Source organism: Anopheles moucheti, chromosome 2 (assembly GCF_943734755.1).
Source record: "Anopheles moucheti chromosome 2, idAnoMoucSN_F20_07, whole genome shotgun sequence".
NCBI lineage: Eukaryota > Metazoa > Arthropoda > Insecta > Diptera > Culicidae > Anopheles > Anopheles moucheti.
This window is the reverse complement of record NC_069140.1, coordinates 53,587,653-53,608,399: the sequence shown is the minus strand read 5'-3', so window position 1 is coordinate 53,608,399 and position 20,747 is coordinate 53,587,653. Positions and strand designations below refer to the sequence as shown.

The window sequence follows — 20,747 nt, the reverse complement described above, 5'->3', positions numbered from 1 at the left end:
ACGGGAATCACTGGTTTTGGTCGTAAGGTTAGTAATCTTTCGACCAAACCTAGTTATCGCTGGTTTATTTTACAGTGATCTTGATAAGCAGATCGATAACAAATAGCATAATACAATCGAAGGGAATGCGTCGTGTTGGTCCCGCGACGTACATTTCCCAATAGGGGGTAAACCTATAGTACTACGAATGCCCTACTCTCTGTGTATCTGGGATTTTCGGGAGCATTTAGCACGCCATTCAAGAATGATTGATCACGCTCCACCAAAGTGATTATGTTATCATTCCTGGATGATCCGTGGTGTATATCATAAAGTTGTTGTGACTCGCGTAAAGAATGTCCCCAAGTCGTTAAGTGTATTGTGATTCAATTCAGCTAGGGCACGTGGGTTTCTAGAACATTTCCCAGACTTTGAATCTGGTAATCATTACAACATTACAAGCGAGTGATGCGAAAAATTGATTACAATTATTGTGCAAATGCAATTAGTTTCCAGTTCCATTAAATAATTGCTATTTGTTTAGTCTCTTGTGTGCAATAAGAAATGTTTAGAAAAATACTTTTCACTAAACGTTATATTTGTTGCTCTTTTATTTAATTTTAAATAAATTAAAACAAACATTCCTTGTTTTATGCAATGTAAGAATGATTTGGCATGCAAAATCTTACTAAAATGCTAAAAAATATATAATCGCTTTGATTCATGGAACATAAGTACTGTGAATCATTTAGTGTTGTTTTTTCGGAGTATTTACCTAAATACTATAAATTAAGGAACTATTTTTACAACATTACTTTTGCTCTTTTTTTCTTTTCTTAGGAAAGCATTTTTTCGGTTACCAAAAATTGGCATGCATAAAAAATAAAATTGTAACATTTTAGTATAATTTTAAGTCATCGAAGTCAAGACATCATTTATGGACAAATTATTCAATACCTTATTTGTATAAATGCAATTAGTATTATTAGAATATCAGGAGATAACGAATAATAAAACAAAGAATATTATACTATTCCTTTAACATGAACTATTTCCGAACCTGTCAAAACCCTCGTTTTGTAGAAGATGCTTAAAAGGATGTTTTGTCCCGTATGTGTGGAAGGGAAATGGAGGAGCCGATGCAAATGAAAAACTCGACGAGCTGGACAATTTTCTTGCTATCTTATGGAGAATAAGACTCGCCAGTCCGACATGTTTTGAGAATGACACCGGACGACCCAGTCTGTGAAGTCCTCGTGCACATGAACAGAGAAAGATCAGCAAGCCTAGACCGCGAAGCGATTGTAGCACCAGATATGTAAGCAAGTATGTACCATTCCTTATGCTTATATTATGCACAAGCCTCATTTAATTTAACATAATAAATTTGATAGCTTGTGGTCATTTATTTTGACCCGCCCAAAAACACAATACAATATCGCTCAATTTCCAATCAATAACTGAGGGTTCTTCTTGGCGTAACGACCATTTTATGCCAATTGGGAAATTTCAAATATCGAGAGATAGGATAGATTAATGGCTTACTAGATTTATTTTACCACGTAGCCGCATATTCAGTCCTTGCTACAGGGGAATGATCCGGATGGGATTTTTTACCGGTCCTGTCGTGTGAAGACGGGCCCCGCTGCTAGCCGATTACTTTAAGGATCTAATTGGTTAATTAAAGCAAAACACATAAAACATGTTGTTGTTAGGGATCAATTTTTAGATAAATAAATTATCTCAATTATTCTTAACAAGAATGAAACGATCGTTTTAAAATTTGTTTCAAGTGAAGTAGATTACAAAAAAATTAAATAATAAGCAAACACACTACTGTGAAAGAAAGTTTTTAATCAATTAACCTCATCCCCGATGCATTTTTCTCATAACCTTCTCGAACGGCAGGCTTCAAAGCCGATGATGACCCTTGATGATGACCAGACTCTGGCCGGTGATGACCCGAGGTGAGAGTACAGGAAACATAATCGATCTCATTCGAAATGCGATGGCACGAATCGTGAATATGTGTACGCAAGATTTGTTTTCCCATTTGTGCAGAAGTAAGGGGTTATCATCCATAAAGATGGATCGCACATTCGCTCGGTAAGTGATAAGCAATTCTTACCGGAGCAGGCGGCAGCAACAACAGCAATCGTCGATGGCGACGGCGGCGGCACACGTCGTGGGGAAATCGAAATCGAACGATACCCATATCGGGGTAGTGGGACGGATGAGTCGCCGATAAACTTTCGATAATCGTTTCAATTAGCGACGAAAAAGGAAGAAATTAAAGAGTGCACTCCGCGCGTCACACAAGGTCCGCGTGAGCAACCCGCGGCAGGTCGCCAGGGGTTTTCCGTGGCACCAGCAACGATTCCGTGTTCTGCTTGCGAGAGCGCAAAACAAACAAAAACCGTGGCTGCCGCATACTGGTCGTGTCTCTGGGTCGGGCTAGGTAATGTTTTCGGCGAGTGGTGTTCCCGCGCGTATTTCCCAGACCAACTAACGGGAAGCTGTTCAGTCGACGTTTTTTTTTTGCCTCTTTCGTAGGCGGAGACGCGTATTGTGACACACAGATCGTGACGGCTGAAATCACATATTCAGTCCCCTTTTACTCTTGGCATAGTATTCACTTCAGAGAGGCGGAATCGAGGACGTCCAATCGGTCGCGGAGCGCGATGTTGCCGCGCTGATTTGCCGTTTGGTGCGGCAACTAATGGTGGACGACTGCATCGATGGGCATCGGTATTGTATCACAAGGGCGTAAGGCGCTTTCTTATTTACCGCCATGCAAAATGCAATTAATTGTGCTTTACTGTTTGCCACACTCCCAGGCGCGATCGTCAGAATGTGATTCCATTCCGTGCGAAGCATAGAAGCGAGGCAGCTAGTAGGATTTTTAATTTTCGATTATGCTTCAAATTAACCTCTGCGCGTTCAGCAAGCTAATCGATCGATCATTTGAAGTGTGCGTGTGGCAGAGCTGTTGTGACCACCTGCGATCGTCTGTGGTTGTAAATGGCCACCAACGCGTACTGCCAGTACCAGTCTGCAAATAATCCATAGCGCTCCGCACGCTTGCACAAGTAAATGAATCTTTCTCCATTAGCGTACGGTTCTCGTTCGGGTTGAAGATGCACCGATACCGATCGAGATTGTTGTATAGCAAATAATAATTAAATTAATTACTTATTAAATTATACTCTTCGCGTGCGCAGTGCGTAGAATGGCGGTTTAGCGCGTCTGGAGCGCAAGCGCAAGCGAGGCTCCACGGTTCATCGTTTGTTGCACTAGCCGAGCAGCTTGTCTGCAACTGGAAAACCGGGACCAGTCCCTTCCAGACTCGCTAGCAAAATCAATGCAATGAAAAAGTTCCGTTCGACGTCAACTCTGCTCGATTGATCGTAGCAACACATGGACCATGAAAACGTTCCACACCCACGAACGGATGGACACGCGGAAAAGAAATGAGTTTTTCATTCGTTATTAATTTAGTGGACGATCTAGAGCCGTACTGTTTCAATTGTAAATGACGCAACAGTAGACAGCAGAGCAGAAGCTTTAGCAAACCCATTCACGAATGCACAGCAGCAGCACATGCAGCTCGAACGATAGTTAAACAGACAGAAGTGTAGCATCATCGTCGTAATCGTCAATCAGCCATCGATAACCTAATGTAGCAAAGCTGCAAAGCTTCGAGCGAAGAAGAGTTATTCAGTTATTCAGTCAGCCAGTCGGTCTGTCAGTCAGTCAGTCAGTCAGTCAGTCATTCAGCCAGCCAGCCAGCCAGCCAGCCAGCCAGCCAGCCAATCCAGTTAAGATTCTTCCCAGGGCTCTTCCCCTAATTGGATTAATAATAGAGGCCTGGGGGCGTGTGCCGATGCCTGCCCACTGTTCTAATTATTTTAATTTTCAATGGTCCGACTCTTTTTATTTTGCTACCGTACAAACCATGCAGTTTTAGCTCCATAGATTATGCTTTGGGTCGAGAAAAGTGGGATACACATCTATTGCTTTGCGTGCGTGCGATTATGGGCACTGCCCGATGTGATTGTGATTCGGAATAGCAGTAGTATCGGTATGGAATCTCTAAGTTACATACCATGTAACAAAAAAAACAACCGCTACTGTTATTCGCTACTGTGCAAAGGGTCTATAAAGCTGATGTGATTGTTAGGGATTGAAAGTGTGTCATCGAATCTTCTTACCGAACGATGATCACATATGATCGTCTGAATGGTTCGAACGTTATACAAATGAAGCAATAAAATGATTATTAATTTCCTTCGGCACAAAAGCTACCGTCCGATGAATACAAAAATCAGAAACCGATTTCTAGCATTGATCATAAGGCGCAGAAACTATTGTGCAGTAAATATCTAAAAGATCTCGTGACGGTACCAACAGTGAAAGTCGCTTCTGTACAGGAATGTCTTTCATTTTCCGATTCCCACCACGAGAAGACGTACAACATTGCGAGGCAGGGATTTTCGCACAAAGGAATATACATTTCTTGATTGGACAAAATTTGTGAATATTGATAATGATCATTTTTTTTATGTGTTGTTTTGTATTTTGCACGGACCTCGTAAGAAAAAGAAAACGACATTAAAGTATTTTTGCGTATTCTAAGCATTCACAATTTCTTATTTTGATTTTCATCGCTCACGAACAGCGATTAGTGGTGGACGTATTTTTTCCCAAGCTGCAGCTCTCGGCTACAGTGCACCAACCTGTGTCCGCTAATATAATTGCAATGAAGAAAACGTTTAGATAGTTTTGTACTCCTCTTCCAGCTATTACACCGCGCTTCTGACGTATGGTTCCAATTGAAAGCGTATAATTTATTTCTTCTTTCAATTTTACCGATTGTTCCCAAGGCTCCGCTGCGAATAGTTCCATCCAGTGCGGATCGTGGACGATGCCAGATTCCAGCCACGATCTGTTCGCGATGAGTCAGACTATCCAGGTATAAGAGGAACAGCAGTAAAAAGGCATGTCTGTGATTTATCGTTTCCACTCGAAAGCAAACGTTCCTGAAGACGTCACCGTCATTCGGGGCTGTAGCGAGGTTTAGTAGCGGGTCTGCGCGCATTGTAGCGCAAACGTGATTTTTTTTGTTAACTAACTTTTACTACCAATGCACTCGGCGAGTTTGCACCTGGAATGAACGATTTGATCGAACGAAGTGCAAGTGATTTAGTGAACCATCGGGTGCGATTTCATTTCGTACTATCCGTACAGTTGAACTCGAGGGCAAAAAGCAGTTCCCCGCCGGAACAACATTGCACACAATAAAGAAAAAGAAATCGTACAGCTTTTCTAATTTGGATCAGTGGAAGCAAGGATTAGAGAAAATGTGCCAGTGTCGATTAAGTTTCTTAGCGACGCTGTACAGAAACGTCAGGCTCCTGCTGGTTTAATCAAGGAGGCATAGCTTTCGCTCGACTGTGGGATCATCACCCGGGAAGGGAAGATCGTATTTTCTGCAATCGATCCGTTGGCGTTGGTTTGTAGCGTTTTTTTGTTTATCGTACATTTTTTCTTACTGCTGTTAGCACCCAACTAATGAGAGGGTAAAACAGTTTTATTGCTACAGTGCATTGGTAAGCTTTGGAAAACGGCCGTTCTGACACAGTTAGTTACTGTGCAATTTGAAGTTATATTCAAGATAATACATGTTTACGACTAATTGGGAAACATCGTAAATCATGTGAAATGTATGCTAACTATCGCATGTTAAGAACATGTTCAATACAATATACGACTAACCACAACCATCAAAACAGCAAAATCAGATCAACATTCACAAAGCAATATCTTAGCGATAGTGACATTAGAAAGAACAAGACATTAATGTTATGGAACTTCCCTACGATAAATTCTTGTTTATTTTAATTTAGCTTATGTTTATATAATTTTCATTTAGTCTAAGATTTAAATGAGGCCATTTTTTAACAATTGCTATCGAAAAATGTTTTACATCATGACTGCATCCGCTAAACGATCGGACTAGTTGATACAAAACCCAGGTGAAGCTAGAAATTTGAATCGTAACTAATATCGTCGATTCCGATTTGTCTCGTGAATGTTGTTTTCCTGTTAATGGTTAGCTTTATCCGCTTTTGAGATTCAACTGTCAGAGTTCGCTTAACCATGTGTCATGTTAAGCAATCGAACAAATCCGAACGATCGACAGCATCGTAAAATCGCTTGCATACGGCAGACCTGCGCGGTTGGCGATCAAGATTGTATTACAAACTTGAAGACAGCCACTTCCCGATGCTTCCTTTCGCATTGAAGCTTGTGCTCGGGTGCTAAAAGCTTGACTTATCTTATCAAACCGTACGCGCCATGGGGCAGTGACAAGGCAGCATTAGGCTCGACATGCTGACCAACTGTTGATGAAGACACAGATTGAAGTTTCACCGAGGCGATCGATCGAATGTGGATCGAAGTGCGGCAATGTTGGGCAATGCTTGATATCGGAAACCTATTTGCACGATGTGCAATAGATCTGCGTTTCATCGTTCGTAGCAAAACGAAAGCACACAGACTAGTTTTGTCACCAGCACCGATGGCGCCGGACAACAACATCCTGCTAGAAAATTGGTTCGAAAGGCAAACTGGGGGAGGGGGGGAGGAAAGCAAATGGCGAGTGTTAATTTCAATTTATTCTCGAGCGATCGTTAAGGATGCTGTTTTCATCGGCTGCTTCTTTCCCGACAAAGACATGATCTTACGCTTGTGGCCAAGGTGATCGTGTTGCTGCTTCGTTGGGATCTAATGAATGAAGTAGAAGTGATCGCTTAACTCGCACGTCCGTACCGCCTTTCGAGTTGTGGTTGTAGAAAAATGGAAAGAAACTCGAACTCGGCTTCTAAGCTGGTTATATTGCGATAATAATACGCGATACTAATAATATTAATAACAAGAGTAATTTATAAATGTTTTGATATAAATACCGATAAATGGAATTGCTTCGCAACGGATGAGGGTAACGAGTTAGATCATATCATATGTCCTCGTTCATCTTTATACGTGTTTGCAAACATTGGTAACATGAAACCAAGCAGGATGCAGGAGTGTGTTTTACATTAAATCATTTGAAGAAATACTTGTCACGAAGGATCAACGATGACAACTGCACTTATTATTCATTATTGTCATTATTACTGTTTTCGTTATTTGCTCGCATTGTGCAAATAGAAAAAAATACAATATAACAAAATTTGTAATATCATCGTTTTAGCATGGGCTCATTTGATGCATGATGTATCGAAATAATACAATCAGTGTTAATTTTTTAGTGATTTTAAATTTTTTAGTGAATCGAGTTCTAAGTTATCAGCAATTTAGAAAATCAATTTGCAAACCATTGTTAATAGACAACACCTTTCTCCCTTAGACATTTTACAGAATTTCGGGAGAGAAACGTACCAAATTCCATCTGTATGCCGTATCTATCAACGCAGAACAACTTCGAACGAATTAAATCAAATCAAAGATTAACGTCTTTAATTGGTATTGGCAGCCCAACGCTACTTGTTGACGGCAAAACTCCGGAAGGTCACGCGAAGGGATGACCTTAAAGTCCCTAGCTTTACCGCAAACAAATAAGAATTGGGTTTCTGCCCGAAATGGTGTTATCGTATTCAAATGATAGTTAAACTTTCCCGCTAGTGTTCTCGGTGCGTAGGAACCTATCAGCAAAAGTGTATCATTGAAACTTTAACAGTTCGGATGAGGGCAGAAGACCCGGATGAGATTCCAAACAAATCCTAGGAGAGATCAAGAAAATTCATTCGAAAGTCGAGACGTTCTCCGTTACGGTTCTGAGTTAAATCTAACTTTATTAAACAATTTTGTGTTGCTTATATACTAATAATGTTTCGATGTATTGGTAAGAATTGCGACACAACAACGTGTTTACATGTGTTGGTGAATGTTCTGTGCGTGGGATAAGTTGGTTATCTGTGCGTTGGTCCTTTCCAAACAAGCGCTTGAATCGTCGGTTATTCCGTTTCCTTCAGTGTCGGCTTGTGGTCCCTATGAGCCCTATGCTCAATGCATCTTTGTTTACACATGTGCATCTCAGATCCCAATACCTCGTAAATTTTGGGTTTTATTGCGCAGGACAACGGTACCCGCTTATTACTCTCAAATAATGCCGCTTGCACATGTTTTTCCACTTGAAGTCTAATTTTTCTCGATCGCACTGTGGTTCTGCTTATTTTCAAAGTTTTATGATCTACGCTTATCTCTGGTTTCTTGCCTCGGGCCTTTCTCAAATATTTTCTTTATTTCAGCCAGCGAAGTCGATACCAGATGATAAGTTACAATTTTTCACAAACCTAACCGTTGTGTTCGCAACACTACTGGTGTTTGAAAAGCCACAAAAGAAGAGGTTTTAACGCTGGTGCTACACATTGCACATTAAAAGCTCCATCATAAACATGATTGAGGTGCTAGAGCTGACATGAGTTTTTTGAGTAATTGAGTAATTTGAGGAAGGCAATAATGGGATTAATGGGATTCTGAATGAGATTAACGAAATTATTTATCATTTTAGTGTTTTTTTTTTCGAAAAATCAGTTTTGAGATTACAAAAATTTACAATTTAGCTTGCAACGTACAATCGAAAAAAAATTGAAGCCTTATGATAAACAACTAATAAAACGATTTTTATTGTGAGGATCACGTACTTTACTTTTTTTGCTAAATCACAAAGGCCAGTTTTCGTCTTTGGAAACTACTTTTAATTATTGCGATTATTGCGTCTAAACACAAACAATGTCGTATTGTGGTTTCCACAACTCGACGAAATTGTGTTCCGATAAGAGTGTTCTGCATCGAACGCGATACATAAAGTAATGTTCCAAAAAGTTTAACTACAACCGATCTTGGAACAGCTTGTATTGGCAACTGCAACCACATATTCCACATACCATGCCACACGATTGTGATGCTATACCATCGGTTTATTAATCTGCCTTGTATCAATACTACTTGCAACCGGTATTCGGTACAGCGCAAAGCAATCAATCGGTACCGGGGGTATAAACGGGTCTCTCGAGAGATGCTAAATTTCTTTGCTCACCTGCCGCTGGGAAGGCAACGTTTAAGCGGGACAAGAAGCGGCGCAGCGTAAATCCCATAATTCTTCCGATAAATCGTTTCTTATCATAAATGCCACGCATTTCATCTCACTTTACACCCGTGCGCCGCATGTGCATGCGTTTGTGTGTTTAAGGGTGTTGCAAATGCCTCATTGCTCATGGGGGTGCGCTAAGCCGCCCTGGCCGCTTTTTTTTTCACTTACGAAGCTACCGGCTTGAGTAACCTGTTACAAGCACCGGATTTTCATAGTGGTCAAAGCGCGAGTATGCGAGAGGAAAGGATTGGTAAAAAGCGATAGGGAAGAGGAGGGAAAACGTGAAAAAAAACCCCACCGGGGGGAATATAAAGCATTCTTAATTTCATCTTCCGGGGGGGAAGTGATGATCTCATGCAAACGAAGGCAAAAAGAGTTCACATCTATGTTAGGACCAGTCCCGGCCAAATAAATCTAGCCGTGTGCTCCAGCTGCGAGTTTTATTAGGTTATCAATGAGAGCATATGCGAAGGGGGGGGGGTGGGCCGCTTTTATGCGATGGTTTGCCGGAAGGTTTGCGCTGCTTCTTTTGTTTGTTCTTGTAAACGTGTGCCCATGGAATTTTGCCGGCACAAACCACCTGAGTTGCGCCATAAAACATTGCCTCATCGGGGTGCAGCAGCACATATCTAGAAATCCTCATAAAAGAAACGAAGTTGTTTTAAGGCACACTTTTGCATTGAAATATATTTTCCTTTCTAATGCTGCAACCGCGATGGATAAGGATCAGCCCGGTGCCCGGTGTAGTTATTTGTTGTTTTTTGTTAAAGCACGAATGTGCATGTGTTTTTCCAACTTCTTGTTTCCTCTGCCTTTTACCATTCGCACTATCAACTTTCGCCATTCGGAAGGGCCGCCCACAATAATGCAGTGGGGTGCTGCGAAACGATCGCGGAATATCCTCCATCCCCGGATATGCCGGCCAGGATGGACAAACGAGCGAAAATAAAACTCCAACGGTAAAAGCGGTAATTAATCTTCCTCAAATCATCCCACAGGTATCAGCGACTAGTCACGATTAAGGCTGTGGGCTGTAGGAAATGCGGAGCCGTACCATGTGTCCTACAAGATGCGCTGAATTGAGGCTGATAAGCGCACATGGGGTGTTGGTGGGAGAACAGCAAAAAATTCCGTCTTTCTATTCTTTCCCCTATCACCGCACGAAAGTGTGCCAACATTTGCATAAGCTTGTCGTTAATTTAATGCGTAAGCACTTTGTATTTTTCAGCGTCGTAGTAACGCCTCGGAAATTATGTTGGGGCTTAGAACTTACGCATGAAACAATCGAGCACTTCGGCAAACGGCGGTGGTTGCGCTGTTACGCTAAGTGATTTTATTCCATGTTAATAAATTTCACTTCACTTTCTACTTCTAATTCACTTTATACCAACACTTTCTATGCGTGTGTCATGTTCTAGTAGTATTTTAAAAAAAATCTCATAATCTTATAACATGCAGCAGAAAGTACTCGCATTAAAGCGAAATAAAATGCCAAGAAGCCACTATCAATGTGGAATCGAATGTACCACGCTACACGGGGAAGAGATTGTGCGCAGAAAGCTATAAACAACCGTCGACGATACCTATCATTTAGCCGCTGAGATTACATTCCCGGCTAGCGTTCCATTAATTCCGTTCCAATTTATCACTCCCGCTTCTACCCGGCTATAGGCTGATTAGCATGAGTCGATGACATGCAAACATTCGTGAAATAAGAGCAACTGCCGTTCGAATTTTTTAAACCACCCCTCCTCAAGAAACAGGGGGTCTTCTCTCCTTCGGAACCCACCGGTCTGTCTGTCTGGTGGCATGAAACTTTGTAACCATAGCCACAACAATCCGACGGACACGCGCTACACCGCGCAGATAGACACCGTATGCCACTAGCGGGCGCAACAGTATTTATGCCGATGTTTGTTTATTTACACTTTTAATTTTCGGTTCGCAATGTTTTCACTGCCAATTACTTTCATGGTACCAAGCAGCGGTGTGCTGTAGCCTAGCTGCCTGGTGCAACCCCGTTTTACGAGCGGGGGATGGATGGATGCAAAAAAAGATGCAATTTGCAAGAATTTTCCTACACTGTCATTCACATTAGCCGCCGACATGGCGAGCAAAGCGCACGATCATTCCCGGGCACACGTTTCTTATGCTCTGCGTCTGAGAGAATGGTCATGAGGTAGAAATTAGAGCACAGACACCACCGCTAAAGCCGACCACCGACCGTTGCAATTGCTTGAGATCATCCGGGAGGAGAATAGGGGGCAGCTCCACACAACAGTCCTTGGTGGTATGCTCGGTGAAGTGGGTACCAATCTGGAGCAACGAGCAATAATAAAATACAAATAAGCACCGAATAAGGTAAACAAATTAAGTTTGCATATTTTGCACCTTGTTAGACGGACGGCCGATCGTGAAAAAGGGCAACAACAAAAAAAAAGCTACTATTTACATTCCTTCGAGCCGCGTACGCGTGTGAGAGTAGCCGGTGGTGAAGTTTATGGATCATCGATTTTCCACAAACTATTGCACCGCTACGGTACATTAGGTGTAGTTCTTTTCATTTTCCTTTCCATTCCTTCCCGAGCACCTTCAGCAGCATCAGCACCAATACAGCTAGCACATTAAGCGAGACGTCGATCAGCAGCAGGGGGGGAAGGTGTGTGAGATAGCGCAAAATGTTCATCTTGATTGCATAATGATTGCGAGCTCATAGTACATCAACACCCTTCGATCGGCCACCACGGATGTGTGAGGAAACAGCAAACAATAGATCAAAATTTAGAATCGGATCTAGACTACATCGAGGCAAAGCGGTTCAGAAAGCATTCCGACGTTATGGCCGCGTTCCGCTGCGAGCCATTTTCCAGCGTTATCGCATCGCTAGGTCCACATACACATTTTAAACACAGCGTGCGCGTTTTGCCAATCTTGCTGACTTTGACCTAGATCGCGTTGCTACCGATCGAGAAAAGTGTGTTTCTGTGCTTAGAAACATTGCCACCGGTCTGCACGTGGAAGGTAGCTACAGGAATTAATGCTTAATGCAGATCGAGCTGTTCCTACGTCATTGTGATTTTCATATTAAAAGAAGAATGCCGGCAGACTTGGAAAAAATTAATTAAACACATTTAGAGATGCTATGGTTTTACCGATGCAATTTAAGATTTTACAGAAGCACCTGTTGTAGCCAGTGGCATTTATAGGAGTGCGCAGGCCCTGAGCAACAATAGATTTAGGGCCCCTAATAAAAATGCTGTTATTATTAAATCTATCTTACGTTTTATTTGAAAAAGATGGAAAATATCTGTAGTTCCTTATTTTCCTTCATTTAATTCAAATATTCCATTTTGGTTAGACTTATTGAGTTTATTTTCTTTAAGTTTAAATTTGCAATTTGCAATTAAGAATAAAATTTGATTCTATCCTTTTTGGAGTTCATTTGCAACTAATTGTATTTAATTGTGTAACAAATATTATACTTTTCTATAAGTATGAGCTAAATATTTTTGCGCCTGACTTTGCTAATGGCGAATTCCTGAATAATTTTCTCTGTATCTAGTTGATTGAATAAATCTTGCTCTACATACAAAAGTGCTAAATTGTTTAGCTTTTCTGCTTCTAGTGTATTCCTCAAATATGATTAAACAAGTTTTAGAGTGGAGAACGATCTTTCCGCTGAAGCATTTGACATTGGGATGGTTAAGAAAATTTTCAATAATATCTCAATATTTAGGAAAGTGCGTGACATTTGTCTTGTGTATTTGATGCATTTCCTGAATGTTCACAGTTCTGAACTTTGAATTGTGTCCTTATCTTTCATGAAATGTAAGTAACGTTCTAATTCATTAATTCACCTATCATTTATACATCAATATCATCATTATATGTTCTTTTTAACGATTCCAACGACTGGGATCTGCGTTGAATATTCATATTGCAATCAAATAATGCGCTGAAGGGTTCTAAACCAGATTCGTACTTTTTGGCTCGATCAATTAACTCAGCTTTTATGTGATCACAAATTACATAGAATGTGTTTATTTTAAATTTATCTTTTGCTGTAATTTTTTATTCCTCCATCATGTTATCATTCGTCATTAATTGCTTCGTTTTTCTCGTTTCCTCTCATCGTCAGTATCCATCACTTCAAATAGCAACCTACTAAGTTCGGTTGATTGCTTTACAACCGTTTCAAAGTCATTTCTCAATTCATCGATAAATATGCCTAAAGAGTTAACCAATTGTGAATCATGCAAAATACGGTGTAGAATTATATTCCATAATATTATTGTTAACAATGCAGTATCATGTTTGTACATTTGTTTTAAGTAACGTCTTTGCTTCCAACTTTGTTGATTGTTTTCATAATTGCCACTTGAAAGTTTCTTTAATATTTCTTTTATCTCATTTAAACCTCGAAAAAAAAAAACATTTACAGCGTCTTGCTGTCCACCTGTCCATCAGAAATTCTTTTAATAGTTGTAGGTTGAGTTTTGCAATTTTTAAATTGAGTTTTGTAATTTGTTCCAACGGTGTGTGGAGAAGAAAGACATGTGTATAAGTTTTGAATGAAAATAAAATATTTCACGGCACTAGCACAGTTTTTAGCTGCAAAAATGCCTACAAGGTTAAGGGAATGGTTTGCGCAGGGTACACAAAAACTGTTTTAGGGTTGCGTTGTATTTAGATGTGTACATATGTGCACACAACGATCTGATCTGATCTGTAATTTGATTTTTTGCTTGCCTCCTGCCGAAGAATGGTCTAGCCCAAGATCGGGACATTCTTAGAACAGTAGATCAGTAGACTTTGCCTTATAAAATTATCTTGAATTTACCTCCATACCCGTAGCTTGCTTACTCCAATTTTTGCTTAACCCGCTTCCTGAAAAAGGTAAATCCTCAATCCTTTCAGCCTGTCTCAGCTCGGGGCCTCCGTCAGCACAGGGCCCCCATCAGCTCGAGGCCCCCCGCAATTGCTTAGTTTGCTTATCGTTAAACCCGCCACTGGCTGTAGCAGAAAACTGAAACTAACATTTATTATTTTGCTATAGTTTGCAAAGTTAAACTAGACTTTTTCACTCCAAAAAGTAGTAAAAAAATGTATCATCATAAATACAATACCTTTACTATTTTTCTCTGCCTATAATCATTAATTTTTGTTACTTTTTTAAATTTCCCTTAATTATAGCATGATTTATGTTGACCTCCGCCAACCTTGATCGTTGGGTAATAGCTGTTAATTTCATAATAAATACGACGATAAAAAGGGTAACAGCAGCCGCTACTGTTCAAGCGATGATTACTTCATTAATCATCATTTAACGTCGCATCGGAACGTCACACAACAATCACAACAATGGCTGCCAATGCTTGCCACTCGGAAAACCGTATCATTCGGGTGGATCATGATTGTGGGTTTCTGGTCTATTCTTGCCCACAAATCACCATCATCGGTCTAGTTGCATCCGGGGAACAGGTTCGCTCGCTTTGCAGCAATCGGGCCAACGGTCAACAATGGGCCCGGCCGTCGATGACGAATGTAGGCGCATTAACAACGCACGGTTTCGCGATGTTCCGCGATGTAAGTCACTTGCCTTTACCGGGGGACCGGGTCAACCTCGCCCTTGCACTTGGCATTCCGTGGAACCCTCTGTGCCCCAGATGGCAGCTCACCGTCTCGCTACTGCGGTTGTGAATAAAATTTGACATTCAATTTACCAAGTGATTATGTTTCTGCATCTTCGCCCAACGGACCGCTGTGCGGCAAGGTCCGACATCCGGAAGCGCTACTCGATGGCTATTATTACCGGTAATAATATGCCTATTTTTGACACCGTATGTGCACTTCGGCCTACGCATCACGCGGAATACCACACACAAGGCACGAGACGAATTCTCTCCAGCTTTATTCGTGTGCGTGCGTGTGTATTCTTGATTCATGCGGTTTTACGGGGCGTTCGATCAACGCGCATATAACAACGGCGACGCTGGCCCAACTTCGGATAGCGGATACTGTTAAAGGTGTGAGACGACACGGCGAACCGGGCGACGTCGTGGACCAGGAACCGGGATAGGCAAAATAATACACCCGGTATCGCGGAGGAGGCGTGCATCGATGTATCGTTCGCCCGACCATCGTGGTGTTGCAGATGCCATTCCAATGGCTGCATATTGGCGGTAATTTATACCGTAGATAAATGAAAATAAATGGCAATCAGCAGCCAACACTTGCTCGGGATGTGCGGCGCTGCACTGGATCGGCATCGTAAGAAAGAAAGGAAGACATCTTGCCCGTGCGTCGAGAATGGGGTGGATGGTTCTGGGTGCGGGGGGTTTGCGGGTTGGTTTGATGCTTCCGATAAAACGGCAGCACGGAGTTTATAAAGCGTGTATTACGGCAAATGTGTGCCTGCCAGCTAGTGTGGGTCCAGATAATAGCAATGATAAACGGTGTTTAAACTGTGCCCCCTTCGAATAACAGACACACACACGCAGGAAACATAATAGGAAGGAAGCGGGAGGACTAAATCGCGCACATATCACGTGCAAAAAGGGCCAGTAAGCTGTTGCCGTGCCGTGAGTATTTGCACGGGCAAGTGCATCATTTCGTGCCAATGTGAGAGTGTACCGTTCGTTGCCAAATGCATCATGCGCATTCGAGCAATAGGGGACCCGCCGTGGTTCCAGTATTCGGCGGGTGTTGAATTCAAGCTGAACACTAAATTATGGTCCCAGCAATTGCACTGGGGGAGGTTTGTGAGCCAGTGCACATTTGTGGGCGGCATTGCATAGCAACCTGTTACCTTGCTCCTAATGAAGGAAACACATCGAAATAGGAAAGTTTTGTGCGAAAGAAAAACTTTTTTCTTTTTCGAAGGCTAATATTAGCGAAATGATACTGATTCCATTACTAGCTAATTTAGAGCAAATGATATTGTAGCGGAATAATGTCGATCGTATGCGATAGCTCAGACTATGCAGCTTCTCTTCTGAAATGTCCATATAATTGTCGTGATCGTGATCGTGATCGTTCTTTTAAAAAGTCGGAAAATAGAATAAAACGAAGAGCACTTGATGTTAAGTAATGTAACTGTGAGCATTGCAAAACATCAACTGCCATTACAAATGCGATTAGCGTGACCATTAAGCTACAAACTACACGGAAAATGTATTCTATGAATAAGATTTGAATGTTTCGCAAGTAATCAGTTGAAGAGTATGGCATTTTGTGAACATTATCAAGGTATTTCTATCTAATTCTTCGAGCTATTATTTTCGATCAGTTGAAGAAAATCGCCATTAATTATCTGATTCTTGCATTGCGGACGTTCGAACTGTACATTATCTTTTTTCAACGAAAAAATGTTAATAAGCGATATAAAATTTAATTTTAAACGTCAGTTGATTTAGTCACCAATGGTAAAAAGTGGTAATTTATAAATAGTCGATTTATACGCACATTCCAGTAGAAAATTTACTTTCCTACTTACTTATTTTCATAATAAAATCATTTACTTATTTCCCGTTCGTGTTGGAAGTCTTTCAGCGAATCTAAAAACGGACACGAGAACAATATTTCCCGCGTTGTTGTTAGGAATTACACACAGGGACAAACCCATCCATGGTTGCCCATAGGAGTACATTCACAGGGGGAAGGTTTGTTGTAATGAGAGTAGGGAATCTTGAAAATTGCGATATTAAGAAAAATAAAGCAGGGTTTCTACGAACCCATATTGTAAAAAAGGTTCGTCGCTTACAAAAGACTTCAACGCACCTGAATCCAATTTGTGCTCTGAAACGTTTGAGACACCCTGTGTTGGACTGCGTCTGGTATATTGATTAACATAATATCTTCTAATTATATTGGCCATGTGTCTACACAACGTATTTGTCCGCTGTGCAAAAAAAGGGAAAGCTTTTGTCAGTGTCGCTGCTTAAAGTAGGACCGTCGTCAAGCACGTGTCCAAATCTCCCGCATTACATCGTTTGCATGTGTCCGGAATCATCCGAGCGTCAGACTGGAAATTGTTTGCACCATTAATCAAAATGCTACACAGCACCCAATCAACGATGGTGGTCAACACTTAAAGACGCCTCCTTGCTGAACCGTCTGTGGGAACGCTCATTTGTAGCTATTTTTGCCGCCGCTGTCTAGCTTGGGCTGCAAGGGAAGTGTTGCAGGGATGCAGTGCAACATTTGCTTGCCAGTGAAGCTTTTGTGCCATTTCCGCTAAACTCGGGAAGCGGGAAAGCTCTCGTTAACTCATCAAAAACGGTACGCAGATATGGACCACATTGGTGGGCTGAACACGAGAGTGACACACGCAACTAGGCACACACATGTGGTAAAGATTTGCTTGAAGTGCAGTTGGTGCAGTTTGTGCAGTGCAATGGCGCTTTGGTAACGTTTTCCTGCACTTCCTGATGTTTTTCTCCCGCTGGACGTACAATGTTGAAAAATGAGAGGTTTTTCCTGTGCGCAATTAAGATCAAGCAGAAACACGCCAGAAACAGGACGTGGTGTTTGCGTTCGGAATTCGATTCCCAGTGGAACAAGTTATTACGCACTCGGGGCAAAACCTCAATCACACGTTTGCGGCCGCACGTTGCGAAGGCAAAATCCTTTTCCCCGTATGCAGTTGAAGGGCCGAACCAGCGGCTGTGTTATTAACACTTTAATAAATTTGTTGATTGATGCGCTTTGCGCTTGCACTCCTGTTACCGGTGCTAAACACATTCGGTGCCTAGGTGCTACAAATGGGAGCGAAAGTTAACTGTAACGAACTGCCACAAAACTAGGCCACCACCGTGCCATCCACCAGCCACCAGATGAGCGATCCCTGAAAATATATAATTTTGTGGTCCAATCGAACCCGCCGATGTTTGTACTAGCCCCTTTTATTTCTTCCCATTTCTTCCCTTTTCGCCGCAAAAGTGGATCGCTACCGGATGCCTGCCGAGATGCGGCATCCACGGCGGGGGCAGACGATAAAACTTAAAATAAAGCGCAACCAGACACACACCGCTGAAGTTTTTGGCTGAATGAATTTAGTTATTAAAAAAGCTGTGCATTTGGTTCGGCTTTGTGTTTAATACGCTGGGCGTAACTGACGGTTTTTTTTGTTGTTCATTGATGCTGGAAAAGGGATTGAATGAGAAACGGAACAAAGAAGGAAATCGGACAAACGTTAGTTTTTTTTTGTACGTTTTGTACGTGGGCACACTCATACACTGTCGGGTTACGCTGCTTATGAATGAAGTCTGTTGCGTATACGCATGGAGAAAAAACGCATTTTTTCTGCCCTTAAATTTATCGCTGTAACCCTTGCGCATGCGTTCAAATAAATTCATTCCGTTTTTATTACTAACCATTCAATCAGGTAATTTAGTTGCCCACAGAGTGTACACCTGTTACAACGTACGTGTGCAAGCAAAAACAAACAATCATTACAACGCTGATATTCACACTTTTTCTAGCTCTTGCCCGGTTGACCTTGCCGCCCTACGCGTTGATTCCCACCAAACGCCGTTGCAGCATAAAGGAAAGGTCACACTCTAATAAAAGTCGACGATGGGGTAAAAACAACCCCATTTGTTTTGCTCTACTTTAGCGTGGCACGCGTTTCCGTCGAATCCGTACAATCGACCTCGCAGGCAGGCAGGCAGAAAGAAGCAGTGTGGAAAAGGGCCATGAGTGATTGGATTAAAAACAACAACATCATCACGATCATCATTCAACTGCAAATCGAGTTACGGCTATGCAGGCACGACGCGAACGATCTTCATTTATCAAACGACGAATTCCTGCCCGCTTGGTGTACGCATGCTCGAGGAGTTTTAGTTCTTTTTTTTTCGCTCCAAAGCGGAACGGGCATCAAAGAAGTACGGGATGTCGTCGAGAGTTGTAAAACAATAGGCAAGCAAGAGTCAAGTGATGCCGTTGTTAGGAAACAGGCATGATAATGTAAAAAAAAACACAAGCTCTTCGCGCTACCATCCGCTTGTACCGCCATTGGGCGTGGTAACGCAGTTTTGTCAGCATGATACCTTTTGATCGCTAGAAACAATAGTACCCGACACCTTTTGTTTTGCTCAGCGTGTTGGTTTTATGCGCCAGGCGCTGTGGTTGTGTACATTATCTTCTTCATCCACATTACCGTTTTTCATACCGTGCATACCTTCTTGCTGAGCAGAAGAATTCACGCCACTGACATATTTATCTCTCTCAAGCGATGTGTGATTTTCACCCAAGAATGTGCCCAACTTTTCCGCCCCAAAAGCGATAGGGCGGAACAGGAAAAATGCCGAGAACACAGCAACAACCATTTTCACCGACAGAGAACAATCAAAAATGATGCAAAAAGCTTCACAGCTGCTCCACCAAAAAAACTCAACACCCAGCACACGATCGTACATCAGCGTGACATGATCACGAGCGGCAGTATTACGTTTTACGCACTCTTCGGGTGCTATCTTTCGCACATCGGGCAAAGCGTAGTCACATAATCTCGCATTTCTTCCCAACTACTTTGTTGCGCATGTTACGAGCTTCTACCGACCCCGAGCGGGCCCTTACATACCATGCCAGTTTTGCCAGCCTCCACTATAAATGCTAATTCTTCTCCGTTGTTTCCTTTACCCTCCCCGAGACATCGTGTTTGTCTTTCGTGGATCTACACCCCAAGACAAATCCAAAGCGGTGGGGATCCTGCGCAGATAGCAACGTGACGAGGCGAGGCGTGTGCTAAGGCATTTCGAAGGTGCGTGCGGGAAAAAGGTGCTAGTGTTGAGCTGTTCGCGAGGGGGTCGTTACAAGAAAAACAAAGATTTTGGCCCACTTCTGCGATCGCCTGCGCTTGGTTCTGCGTAATCTGCGTAGTAGCTATTTTCATGGAAAGTAGAGTAGCAAAATTAGATCATGAAAGAAATACTTCCGAGTTTATCTTTCTTACACAAAAAAAAAAAAACAACGTAGGATTCCTACAGCGATGTAGAATCTGTGAAATGGGTTACGGGTACTACATGGTGGGTACTAATTATTCTTACAAAGCAAATATGCATTTAATGCGTTAATGTCGCCTAAAATTCGAATAACATCAACAATAAGAATTTCGTAAAGATTGCATAACTTTAGGATTTTTTTTACACTTATATATACATATTTGTTTTTCCATTAGAACGGTCAGGCCGTATCAATTTATTTTTACCACACAGCCAGTCCTTGTTACGGAGGTCCTGTTGTGTGAACATCGGCACCGCTACCAATACATCGCCGGATCGTGACAATATTGATATATAATATTTCATACATATTGATAGGATATTAAATTAATTAATTAATAATATCTTATCAATCGACATTTAAAACATTAAAGACCATTTTCATTCTCTATTGTTAAATGTTTATTTTAATTTTATAGAAATGACCATAACATATCTCAACACAACGTGAACGAAAAAAAAACACAGTATTAATGAAAATTTCGATCAATGATTCCCAGCTGTTAACTATGTCACATGTATGAAACTGTGGTTGAGCGCTCCTGACAACTGGAGAACATTAGATATAATACGAAATGACATTTTAAAGCATGGAAAAAACTTCA

General features: G+C 41.7%; 1 protein-coding gene across 1 annotated transcript in view; it reads right to left on the bottom strand.

Moving 5' to 3' along the window:
• The window catches only part of LOC128299481 (autophagy-related protein 16-1), a 244,558-nt gene that overhangs the window by 41,306 nt on the left and 182,505 nt on the right, over positions 1 to 20,747 (bottom strand). The gene's annotated exons all lie outside the window — the stretch shown is intronic.